We start from the raw sequence: 12,652 nt of genomic DNA, 5'->3' as shown, positions 1-12,652 counted from the left end.
TCAGCGGGGGCAATGAGCTGAGCACTAATAGCAGAAAACAAGTGAGAAGTGGTGGCAGGTGTATAGGTGAAGCAGATATGCCAGAAGTTACTGGAAAAAAATATTATTTATAATAAAAATATTATTTATAATTTACCATATTTGGCTCTAAATCAGTAGCATCACGCCTATGACACGGAACAGCACAGAGGAGTGACTAATCCTAGGAAGGAAGAGGAGGAGCTGGAGGCAGCATGGGGAGGCCTGGTTAGAGCATATAACGAGCAAGGTCATTGTTAGAGAAGACCAGGACCTCGCCAGACACACATGGAAGGAGCCTGCTCAGATGGCTGAAACACGGCTTAGTCACAGAATAAGCACACTGAAAGCACAAATAGGGGCTGGCACTGTGGTGTAGCCGGTTAAGCTGCCTTCTGCAGCGCCAGCATCCCACACGGCTGCTCCACTTCCGATCGAGCCCCCCGCTAAAGTGACTGGGAAAGCAGTGGAGGATGGCCCAAGTGCTTGGGGCCCTGCACCCATGAGGGAGACCCGGAAGAAGCTCCTGGCTCCTGGCTTCAGCCTGGCCCAGCCCTGGCTGTTGCGGCCATCTGGGGAGTGAACCAGTGGATAGAAGCGCTCTCTCTCTCTCTCTCTCTCTTCTCCTCTCTCTCTCTCTCTGTAACTATCTCAAATAAAACCAAATAAAATAAACTCTTCAAAATGAAACCATAAATAGACATGGCTTAGGCCAAGAGCTAACAGAAGCCACGAAAAGAAACCGAGAGCTGGAATTCTCAGATTCTCCTTTCCTGTGCACTGCTGGGCCAGGGCACTCAAGGATGATGTGGAAGGTGCAGCTTTGCTCTCCAGCAGTGTGTGCAGCGGATGTGTGACTCACAGCGGCTTGCTGGCGAGCCCTGCAGACCCACCCCTTTCACTTCTGCACACCCTGGTCACTTGTGGGCGCCTCTGATTTCTCTCTTTTTTTTTTTTTTTGTACTTCAAGATTTATTTATTTGAAAGTCAGAGTTACAGGGAGAGAGAGGGAAACACAGAGACAGAGACAGAGACAGCTTCCATCCACTGGTTCACTCCCCAAATGGCTGTAATGACCAGGGCTGGGCCAGTCTAAAGCTAAGAGCCAAGAGTTTCTTTACTCTCTCCCACTTGGGGGAAGGGGCCCAAGCACTCGGGCCATCCTCTGCTGCCTTCTCAGGCACATCAGCAGGGAGCTGGATCGGAAATGGAGCAGCTGGGACTGGAACCGGCTCCTGTATGGGGTTACAGGTGGCATCCTTACCTGCTGTGCACAGTGCCAGCCAGGGAGTTTCTTGAGAATGGCAGTGGCTTTGGGAAAGCACTTGAGAATCCCTACTTTGATGCTTCAAGCTCAGTGCAGTAATTTTCCATAAAAGCTTCTCCGATCTGCAGGCTCTCAGATTGTCCAAGGCAGGAGCCTCCTGCTTTTATACAAATACTTCATATCTGGAATGCGTGCCCTATCGCTTCTTGGCCTTTTGGCTAAGATCAAGTGTGGAATGCGTCCCTGGCTTCCCTTTTTCTGAATGAACTCCGTCTTGGCTCTGGTTTTATTGTCTCATACACCAGGTTCTCTTTTATTGTTGGACTCTGTATTAGGAAGACTGCTTCTTAGAAATAATCTGGGGCAAAACAAGCATCTAAGCTCGCTTCTGAAAGGGACCTGGTGCCACCGGTATTCTAGGATCTCACAAACCCTGTTCCAGGGGTTGGAATGACTTGAAATAAGCTTCAGGGCCAGCGCCGCGGCTCACTAGGCTAATCCTCTGCCTTGCGTCACCGGCACACTGGGTTCTAGTCCTGGTCGGGGCGCTGGATTCTGTCCCGGTTGCCCCTCTTCCAGGCCAGCTCGCTGCTGTGGCCCGGGAGTGCAGTGGAGGATGGCCCCAGTGCTTGGGCCCTGCACCCCATGGGAGACCAGGAGAAGCACCTGGCTCCTGCCATCGGATCAGCGCGCTGGCCGCGGCAGCCATTGGAGGGTGAACCAACGGCAAAGGAAGACCTTTCTCTCTGTCTCTCTCTCTCACTGTCCACTCTGCCTGTCAAAAAAAAATTAAAAAAAAAAACAAGAAATAAGCTTCAGGTGCTGCGAGGCACATCCACCTCCTGCTCAGCCTCAAGCCTTGGGTCCAGCCTTGAAGGGTCCCCCAAAGCAAAGGCTGCTTGCCAGGCCTCTGGTGGGGCAGGTCCTGGACTCCTACTTTGACTTCTCAGGCTCTCAGCTGCCCAGTTGTCTGTGTGATTCATAATGACCCCTAGGGAAAAGGTCTAGGCGTTCTAAAATGGTCATTGCAAAATGGAACAAAATCATGAGTTTATTTTGGTGCAAAAAAAAAAAAAACCACTGAAATTCATGCATATTTTTTCCTAATGCACATTATCCATGAACTTTTTGAAGACCCCATGCATGCATGGATTCAAATATTTTCTGTACCAAATAAACATCTTTTCATCCCACTGTCGCATGAATTTTTTGAAGCGCACTAGTGGACCAGATGCCGAGAACTCGCTTCCATATATTTAGCTTATGGGTCTATGCTTGCTATTCTATCACTGTTGTGTTAATTCTCCAGATTCTTTAAGGAGACGATTTTCACAATTTTTCAACTTTCTAATTACCTTTGGTGGGAGTAAAGAGCCAAATTACTTAATATATGATTACAAGGAACAGAAGTCACCATAGTACTGCATAATTAATTATATAATTTCAGTTGGACTAAAGAGATGAATATAAAAATGTTACTTGAAAGAAAAGAAAATAAAAATAATTTTAGTATAAGACATTAAAAAACTAGAAAGAAAAATAAAAAGTGAAAAATTCTACTTTATAAGAATTGCACATGTATATATTAGACATGAAGTTATAAATTGAGGATATTTGATATAGATTTATTTGTATCTGTTATCTATTACTTCCTCAATTATACTGTTCTTTTTTTTTCCAAAGAAAGAGAATATGGCTGACTAATTTTTTTTTTTGACAGGCGATTTAGACAGTGAGAGAGAGAGAGACAGAGAGAAAGGTTTTCCTTCTGTTGGTTCACCCCCCAAGTGGCCGCTACGGCCAGTGCTCTGCGCTGATCCGAAGCCAGGAGCCAGGTGCTTCCTCCTGGTCTCCCATGGGGTGCAGGGCCCAAGCACTTGGGCCATCCTCCACTGCCTTCCTGGGCCACAGCAGAGAGCTGGACTGGAAGAGGAGCAACCGGGACAGAATCCGGCTCCCCGACCGGGACTAGAACCTGGGGTGCTGGCGCCGCAGGCGGAGGATTAGGCTAGTGAGCCGCGGCGCCAGCCTATACTTTTATTTTCTTTATAATTTTTACTTCACTAGCCTGCTCCGCACTCCTTCCCTCCCTCCCTCCCTCCGTCTTTCCATTTTTCCCAGTGCATTTTCTCAATAACTTGACCTTCATGCTCTATAGACTCAGATATTTCTTGGCACCCACTGCAGATGTGGAATAATTTTCTAAAAGATATATTAACTAATTTAATTAACATTTATTGAATGTTCTCCATGAGTGATATGGATGTTTAAAGCTCTGAGGATACAGTGGTTATCAAGAAAGACAAATACTCTTATTCTGATAGTAAATGATGGTAATGGTTCTATTTTGCTTCTGAATCTTCCAATATTTCCTTTTGTGTGCCCTGTAGTACCTGGAAATTGTGAGTTTATTTTGTTTCTGTTTAATAATCTTTCAACAAGAGGAGACCTGGACTGACTCAGCACATCCCAGTGCAAAGCCCAGGACACTGTGTTCTACTCCATCTTTTCTGGGTTCACTTGTCTGCTGGTTTACTCCTTTCCCTTACATAGACAGTTCATGGAACTGCTGCCCGACTCCCTGTTTCAGCAACCAGATATGCAGGATCCCTTCTCCTAGACTCACTGCAGTCTTCAAAGGATGAACACCCTCACTGCTTACTGCTGCAAAGCCTGTGTTCCCTGGTCTCTGTGGCTATAGTCTGCCCTCTCATGTTCTGGAAAATACAATTAGCAACAAGACAACGAGGGATGAGAGTGACTGATGCTCTGAATCAGCAAGCTGGCTGCATCAAAAAGCCAGTCACAGAAGAGGAAAAGCTTCAAATTATTTGCTTTAATGGAGACTTCATTTTCTGAGCAAGGGTTATGGGGGAGGCAGTTCCCTCACGTACTTTCAGTAAGAACACAATGCAAGTCTTCCATTGATTGCATTTTTTAAAGTTTAACTCTGTTCTGTTTTTAGGTCCTTGTAGGTACATTATTATTAAGTGGTGATGGAGTGACCCTATTAAAGGCTAACCAGATGTCGTTTCAGCCCCCAGGTTAAATTTTTGTTCACTGTCTTATGCTACATTTTCTCATATGTATTTTGGCATTTATAAATAAATGCAATGGTGTTTAAATTTGCATATGTTATATTTGAAAAACTGAAAGGTATGTAATCAAGTAGGTCATGACATAATTTCATTCTCTAGACAATTACATATTTATATAAATCCTTGTAACACTTTAGTTTGAAAGAAGAAAGTATGCATTTTTTCTAAAAATAAGAAGTATTTTTCTACAGATCATCTTAACACATTTTAAAAGTTTTATTTTCTGTTCTTTTCTGAATTTATGGATTCTGTACTTCAAAAGTAATTAAGGTTTATTGTTCAGTTTAAAAAAAGAAGAAAATAAAACTTAGCTGTTTTCTACCATGTTGTATTACCATGATTGCGACATGTTTGATGTGTTTACTCCACGGTTATTTATATTAAAAAAGACTCAGTGTAGTCTTGGGGTCTGACATCCTATTTTCAAGTCTGTCACTAATTGTGTGACATTGAGCAAGTATTTTTAACCTTTCAATATCTGTAAAATGGGGATAAGTTTATCTATGCCATAGGAGCTGTAACTGAGCTAACAAAGGAAAGACTTAGAGAAGTTCCTGGCACACAAGAAGCACTTAATAAAAGGTAACTGTTTCCATTTGTGATTTCCTTATTAAAAATGAGATAGCATTTTGTTTGTCCTTAATAAAATAGCACAGGTGCCTTATATAATAAAATGTTGCTGGATACATAATTTTAATTGCTGATACCTTGTTTTTGATGTATCATAATTTAACTCTTAAAGCTGATTGTTTTTTAACTTTCAACTATCATATAATGTACAGTTTCCTGCTGCTGCCTTAACAAGTTGCCACAAATTTAGCAGCTTAAAGTGAGACAAGTTTATTCTCGTAAAGTTGTTATCTGGAGGTCAGAAGTCTAAAAGCAAGGCATTAACAGGCTCCCAGGGAGAATCCATTTCTCTTCCTTTTCCAGGCTCTAGATGTCCCTTGCTTCCATTGGCTCACGGCCCTTCTTTGTCAACCTCTGGTTCCTTTGTCACGTTTTCTTTTCCTGACTTTGACCTCCATGTCCCAGTTATATTGAGCTTCATGACTAAGGTGGGCTCACACAGATCACTTAGGATAATCTCCCCCCTCAGTCACATGCACAGACTTCCTTCTGCCAGCGAAGGCAGCATACTCACAGGTTCTAGAAACAAGGAAGAAGACGCCTTTGGAGGGCCTTTATTCAGTCAAGCTTCACACGCTCTTTGTAAGGATACATAAAGTTACTGGTCAGATACTCTTAACATTCCTATTTAAGATTTTTGCTCATTATAGCCTACCTAACATTTAGGAAAAGCCAACTCAATGACTGTTGTCTAGTTCAATCCAAGAACGTTATATTCACTTGCTCTCTGATCAGGATTTCATGACAGTTGCATTTGATTTTAATGTTAAAAATTGGAATCTCCAAACCTTTTAATCATCTTAACATTAGGACTTAGTGTGTGGTTCTTTTCTTTCTCCCATATTGGTTTAGTCAGATCCCAGTAACAAAGACAGAGGAAATTCCTTGGTTCTCTATACCCAAACAAAAAATACATTCTGCTAAATAAGATTTGCTCCTCTATTCTAAAATAGCTCTTCTATGAAATGAGGGTGACAAAACTAGGTGAGGTATTGTGACATCAAAAGAAAAAAATCCCAAACAGAACAACTAAAGCTACAATTGCTAGAGACATACACAAGCAGCACATCATGGAAGAGTTTTCTTAAGGTGCTTATCGTATGCCATAGACTTGTGTATTGAATGTCATTTTTTAAATCTCTCATGAATATAATTCATGAATTAAAAGTAGGGAATAGGATAATATTGATTCAAATCAAAGAAATGCAAGGGAAATAAACTAAGAAACAAAGTTCCCACTCCCTTCATGATGATGAACTAAGGAGTATCCTAGCCACCTCCTCCAAAACCAGACCTGGAAAAACCAAAGAAAGGAGGAGGAACCATGAGTGGCAGGAGTCAACAACCAACAAACTTCCCAATTTGATCCTAGACCTTGGACAGGGGCGGGAGACTCCTGGGATCTTTAATGTCCCTCTAAGCTTCTCCCCTTCATTGCCTTCAGGCACTCCTTGCTTTCCATTTCCCCACCATCAGGGCTATACAAACATAACAAAGCAGAACACAAACAACAAGCAAAGGAAAGTAATGGGCTGAGAAGCTGATAAAACAAGTAGAACTGATCAACTTTAGCTTCCCTCTTTGTGACTCCCCTGGGCTCTTAGATTTCAATTTCAGAAGAAAGCCTCCTTCTTAGGGCAGCTCTTCCCCAGAGCTGAAGAGAAACCTCAACAGTGAATTTACCTGGAGGAGTGGCAGCGAACTTGTAGGGGGCTGGAGATTTGTCTCAGTGGGCTGAACACTGGGCACTTTCTCCTGGGTTCTCATCCCAGTCCCTGGCCTCAGCCCCTCCTCAGTGCCCTTGAGCAGATGGAGCAATTGATCCCCCCAGGGAAACAGGAGCGTCCCCATCAGATAGGGGACACCTGAGCAATAGAATACATACACAAGAAAGGTTTAACTTGAACGGTATATACAGCATTTGAAGCACAATCTTTGGAGCTAATTTTAAACAAGTATAATATGTTTACTTATGCTTAGGCAGGGAAGGTAGAATAGTAGCAATATGAAACCAGAAAAATAAAACATGTAATTGGAGAGTAGTCACTATGAAATAGAATGTTATAAATAAAGAACCTAACAGAAGGGACAAACACCACGCTGGATATCCCTGAGGAATCAATGGAGATAATATTGAGAATTTTTCTAGCTGACAATTCTGAAGAATAAAGTTATAGAAAAATACCCATAAAATATAATAAAGAGAAATGTAGAGAAAGATGGAAGAACTCGACTTCAAAGAATGGTAAAGTGCTAAGTAACAGGTGCAGGCAAAACCATTTCCTAACACATTTAGTGAAATTTGAGAACAGCAAGGATTTCAAAAATGTTCAGAGAATAATAACATATCTAGAGCCAGAATCAAAGTGTCAAGCGTTTTCATAGGAACACTTGATACAGGGATACTGAGAAAAACAGGAAAAAGAAAAAGGAGCAGTGAATGATGTGAACTCACTGAATAATATTCAGTTGAATAACTCTTTAAATGTGAGGATGTAAAAATATTCTTATGCATTAAAGACTTCAGTACTTTTTCTAAGGTTGAACAAGGAACTTACTCTTGGAGTAAGTATTCCAATAAGTAAAGAAGAGGGAAATAATCCAGAAATGCTTGGAGTGTCAAGGGGAAAAAGGCAGCCGAACTCCTCGGTAGCTTTATTGTGGAGCAAAATCACAACATTTCCAGGACTCAGTTAAAATAAACTAGAAAGTTGATCAGTAACAACTGAAAATGAAGACCATAAGTTCTAGAAAACACGAATAAAACGGGTGTGGATAAATAACCAAGGGAAATCAGTCATGCTAAAGTAGTGGCTTTACCCTGGGAAATATGCTATCGCTAAGTTTAAGAAGTAAGAGTGAGTAAACATGTGTTAGTTCCTCAGCTTAGCTCAATCACTATCAGAATGACAAGGTCATGGGTAGTCTTAAACTTAGAAGATCTGACCTTTATCTATCAAAGAAAAGAAAAAACAAAAAAAAAATGAGAGCGACAGGAGAAAGAATTAAAGTTCATATATAACTGAAAGTAAAAATAGATACAGATACTCATATTGGATTAAATAAGAATTGATAATTAAATTTCTGCAAGTGACTTCCTAAAACAGGCCGAAAAAATGAGTGTAGCAATTTTTGAAATCTATAAAAACAGAATATAAGGGAAATATGTTACAAGAGAAAACAGGAATATTATATATTGATGAAAGAAATAGAAACAAGGTGGCCAGCGCCGTGGCTCAATAGGCTAATCCTCTGCCTTGCGGCGCCGGCACACCGGGTTCTAGTCCCAGTCAGGGCGCCGGATTCTGTCCCAGTTGCCCCTCTTTCAGGCCAGCTCTCTGCTGTGGCCCGGGAGTGCAGTGGAGGATGGCCCAAGTGCTTGGGCCCTGCACCCGCATGGGAGACCAGGAGAAGCACCTGGCTCCTGCCTTCGGATCAGCGTGATGCGCAGGCCGCAGCGCACCAGCCGCGGCAGCCATTGGAGGGTGAACCAACAGCAAAGGAAGACCTTTCTCTCTGTCTCTCTCTCTCTCACTGTCCACTCTTCCTGTCAAAAAAAGAAAATAGAAACAAGGCAAGATTTCATAAACATTTATGTATCTTATAACCTTATAAAATAGGCTCAAAACATATAAATCAAAACTTTTCATGGAGAAATGTTAATTTCTCCGTGAAAAAGCAATTGTCCTCTGAGATTTTACACACTCAGAAGTTGTGATCAAGTAAGCAAAAAATAAGCAAACTATTCTCTATATAGAACCTAGAGCAAGCTTTTAAGGATGAAAATTAGGTCACGCTAAGTTCCTACTCAAATTCTTCTACAGATTCCCAGGTCTTTTTTTTTTTTTTTTTAAGGTTTATTTATGTGTTTGAAAGGCAGAGTTACAGGGAGATAGAGAGAGAGAGACAGATCTTCTTTCTGCTGGTTCACTCTCCAAATGGCCACAATGGCTGGAGCTGGTTTAGCCTTAAGCCAGGAGCCTAGAACTCCACCCAAGCCTCCCACATGAGTGGAAGGCGCCCAAGCACTTGGGCATCTCTCACTGCCTTCCCAGGCACACCAGCAGGAACCTGGATCTGAAGTGCCAGTGTTCATACAAGATACTGGTGGAGCAGGTGACAGTTTAACCCACTGTGCCACAATACCAGCTTCATCCCAGTGTTCTTGCGATAAAATCCAGAAGATTCTACAAGTCTCTACATACATTCATCATGACTTGTCTCTATCTGATTTCATTCTTCTCTCTCTCTTATATATTACTTTTTCACCAAACTGGCTTTCTACTAGCACCTGCTTGGAAGACACCAAACTTCTTGCCTTAGAACCTTGGCGTTCACTGTCATTGGCTGCAGCAGGCTTTCACTTGCCCCTAGTACCTTTGAATTACTCAGGTCACTCCTTAAGATATTGCAGAAGGGCTTTTCCGATTTATGCTATATTTAAAACAACAAATAGGGGCCGGTAGGGTGGTGCAGCAGGCTAAGACGCTGCTTGAATCCCAGCAAGCCATATCAGAGCACCTGTTCGAGTCTTGGCTGCTCTGCTTCAGGTCCAGTTTCTTGCTGATGAGGCTGGGAAGGCAGTGGAAGATGGTTCGAATGCTTAGACCCCTGCAACCCCCACAGGGAAAGCAGGACAGAGTTCTTGATTTCTGGCATCAACCTGGCCAGCCCTGGCTGCCGTGGCCAACTGGGGAGGGAGCCAGCCAATGTGTTATCTCTGTCTCCATTTCTCCCCATCTCTGTCACATTGCCTTTGAAATAACAAATAGACAAGATATCTATTTTCCCTTTACCCTTTATTTCTTCAGCAACACTTAGCACTATTCGATATTTTTTGTTTCTATGTTATGTATTATCGGTCTCACCCACTAATGGGAAAGCTCTGACTCCAGCTATGACTTTTTATCCACTGCACATTCCAAATCCAGCAACATAGCCGATTCACACTGAGTGCAAATGTATTCCTGAATGGCGGAGTATGGTGGAGAAGAAAACAAAACATGGCTTTGGAATCCCAGATTTCCAACTTGCCAGTTGTGTGAATTCAATCTGTTCTGGCTTCAGTTTCCTCCACTGTACAAAACGTAGCCTTTTGCTAACCTAGCAGGGCTGAGGGGATGAACTCACGGAGGAGGGAAGTCAAGTGGAAAACAAGACTGCGGCTCGGCATTTAGCAGAAAAGTTGTTGACGGTCATGAAGAAGATTGGGTTCTGGACTCTTCTTCCTTAGCCCCGTTACCCTTGATCTAGAAATATTAGCGCAACTGGAAGCTGAAAACGTCTCAGATGGAATTCCCTGGTTGCTGCTCTTCTCTTTTTTTCTTACAGTAAAACATGGGTGTTAGATTCAGGTCAGAAAACCACTTGAACTTCATTTTGATTATTATGACAATGTTATCAGGCCTGCCAGATTAAAGCAACGGCCATCTCGTTGGTCCTCTTTCTGTGTTCGGGCAAAGCGGATAGCATGCATTGTGATTAAGTAACACAGAATCTGTTCTGCCTCTTGCATGGAATTAACTTTGGTGTAGCTTCCATTTCATTAGAGGAGCACTTTAAAACAGGTCAAGTGTAACCAGGACTAAATTGAAAATGCATTATTCTATTTTGGTAGGGCCTCCAAGCTGATGCATATTTAATGTAATTTTACAAGTAAGTTCAAATGTCAGGCAGACTCCTTTAACGAAACAAATGTCCTAAATCTCACACCAGGTAATTTTAGAATAAACACTCAGTCTATCTCCTCCACTATCCCAGAGCATTTTCTGGACAGAAAATAAGCTATTTGTTTGAGTTATGGGGAATAAAACCGACAGCAGTACATTGAACACTGTTCTCTTTATTGTCTGTGCCTTTTTGGGATTTATTTTATGCTTCTAGAAATACCTTCCATTTTTCTACATTTTGTTTTGCAATATTGGATTGTTGGAATTATGGAAGTTTAATGCAATTTAGGTTCCTGCCTTACTGTTTATCCACACATTAACAGTGTTCTTCATCAGGTTGTTCAGTCCACTAGACAAACAGTAATTTTTAACTTTTTACTACAGGTAGAAGAATGGTCTTGTAGATAAAGCCATTTCCTGTAGCAGTGAACACCACTCACACCAAGTAATCTTTTATTTACGTACCAGTCCTGATGTTTCAGAAATGATTGCATGGATGAATGAGTCCCAGGCCTCCGTTGTTGCATCTGTCATCGTGATGGGGATTTGGGCAAGAGGGATGAAGGGAAGAGCAAAGTTCTAAGCTGTGCCCATAGATCGTTAAGTGTAGTGTTTGGCTGTCAACTGGAAGAGGGGGTTCAAATCTCTTACCTTCCCGCCACAGCACGCACCTAGGGGAAATCCGAAAAGACAATTTCTGGGCCCCATGTTTGAACTTTAGCAGATTTCAAGAAATCACTGGATTTTTTCAGGATTTTTTTTTTCTTACCAGATATGAAGAGACCTCCACTTTTTTCTTTTCCAGAAGAAAATCTCTTAGAGTGTATGCGACCAGGTCCAATTTTCTTTTGTGCAATGCAGATCATCCTGCCTAGAATTTCCTGTCACTTAGAGAACCCCAGGAAACCCCAACCTCACATCTCTTTCTTTGGTGCTGTCTTTAGTGGTAGATGACAGCACACAGGCTCACACGCACCCTGGGATCCGTGAAAGTCACTGCAGATGCCCCTCAGTTACACCCAGATTCCCGAATCTCAAGTCCTCTGTATGTTGCCTTTTAAAGGATATCTCATATCGATCGCCACTTCTTACCCTATTTTCCTACGTCTCATTTATGACTTCTCACTATCTCCTGCTTCTCGTCTATCTTTTCCTCAATTGATTAACTACAATTACGAAAACTCAGATCTTTCCTTCACATTGCTTTTCTGTTTTGAATCTTTCCATTAACTGGTAATAAAATTCTAGTCCTTTTCTTATTCCAAGGATCTTGCATAATCTGGTGCCTACTTAACTCACCCCTCCATCTGTCACTTTTCCAAGTGCAGTCGTTTGCTCCAAACCAGTAACAGCTCCAGAACATGACATGCTCTTTGTTTCTACATTTCTCTTTATTTATTTATTTATTTAAATCTAGCTCTTCATTTACCTTTAAAAACTCAGTTGAGCAGGTTGTACCCTGCATGCTAGGGGTGTCATTCACATCACAGACATTTTAGTTTAAAATAACTTTTAGTCAAATGGCAGCAAAATGTGAAGTTCTGGTGAAATTAGTATATTATGACATTTTTTGATAGATGGAAGTATAGTATATTATGTTGAAAAAGTAGTACCCCTTGACCCAACGGAAGGAAGACCTTTCTCTCTGTCTCTCTCTCTCTCACTGTCTAACTCTGCCTGTCAGATTAAAAAAAAAATAAGTAGTACCCTTTTCTACTCTGCACAAAGATGCCATGTAAATTGATGGTAGGCTTGAGTTTAATGATTACTGTCTATATTTTGGAAGCTAGAGAGATTACTGTCTGCCTCTCATGTAGAAAAATTTAAGTACAAAAGACTATCAATCTGAGAACTGATGTGGAATGAGAGAAAGCTAGTTGGAAGATTTATTTATCTTTTTTTAAAAAAAATTACTTTTTTTTTCAGTTTATCTGAAAGGCAGAGAGACAGAGAGAGAGAAAAAGGGAGAG

General features: G+C 41.6%; 1 protein-coding gene and 1 long non-coding RNA gene across 12 annotated transcripts in view; one reads left to right on the top strand and one right to left on the bottom strand.

Annotated features, from left to right (window-relative positions):
* MARCHF1 (membrane associated ring-CH-type finger 1) overlaps positions 1-12,652 on the bottom strand; it is a 1,003,118-nt gene that overhangs the window by 141,991 nt on the left and 848,475 nt on the right. The window lies entirely within an intron of this gene.
* LOC138843420 (uncharacterized) overlaps positions 1-12,652 on the top strand; it is a 38,513-nt gene that overhangs the window by 19,730 nt on the left and 6,131 nt on the right. The window lies entirely within an intron of this gene.

The sequence above is a fragment of the Oryctolagus cuniculus genome, chromosome 8 (assembly GCF_964237555.1).
Source record: "Oryctolagus cuniculus chromosome 8, mOryCun1.1, whole genome shotgun sequence".
Taxonomy (NCBI): domain Eukaryota; kingdom Metazoa; phylum Chordata; class Mammalia; order Lagomorpha; family Leporidae; genus Oryctolagus; species Oryctolagus cuniculus.
This window is presented reverse-complemented; position numbering and strand designations above follow the sequence as displayed.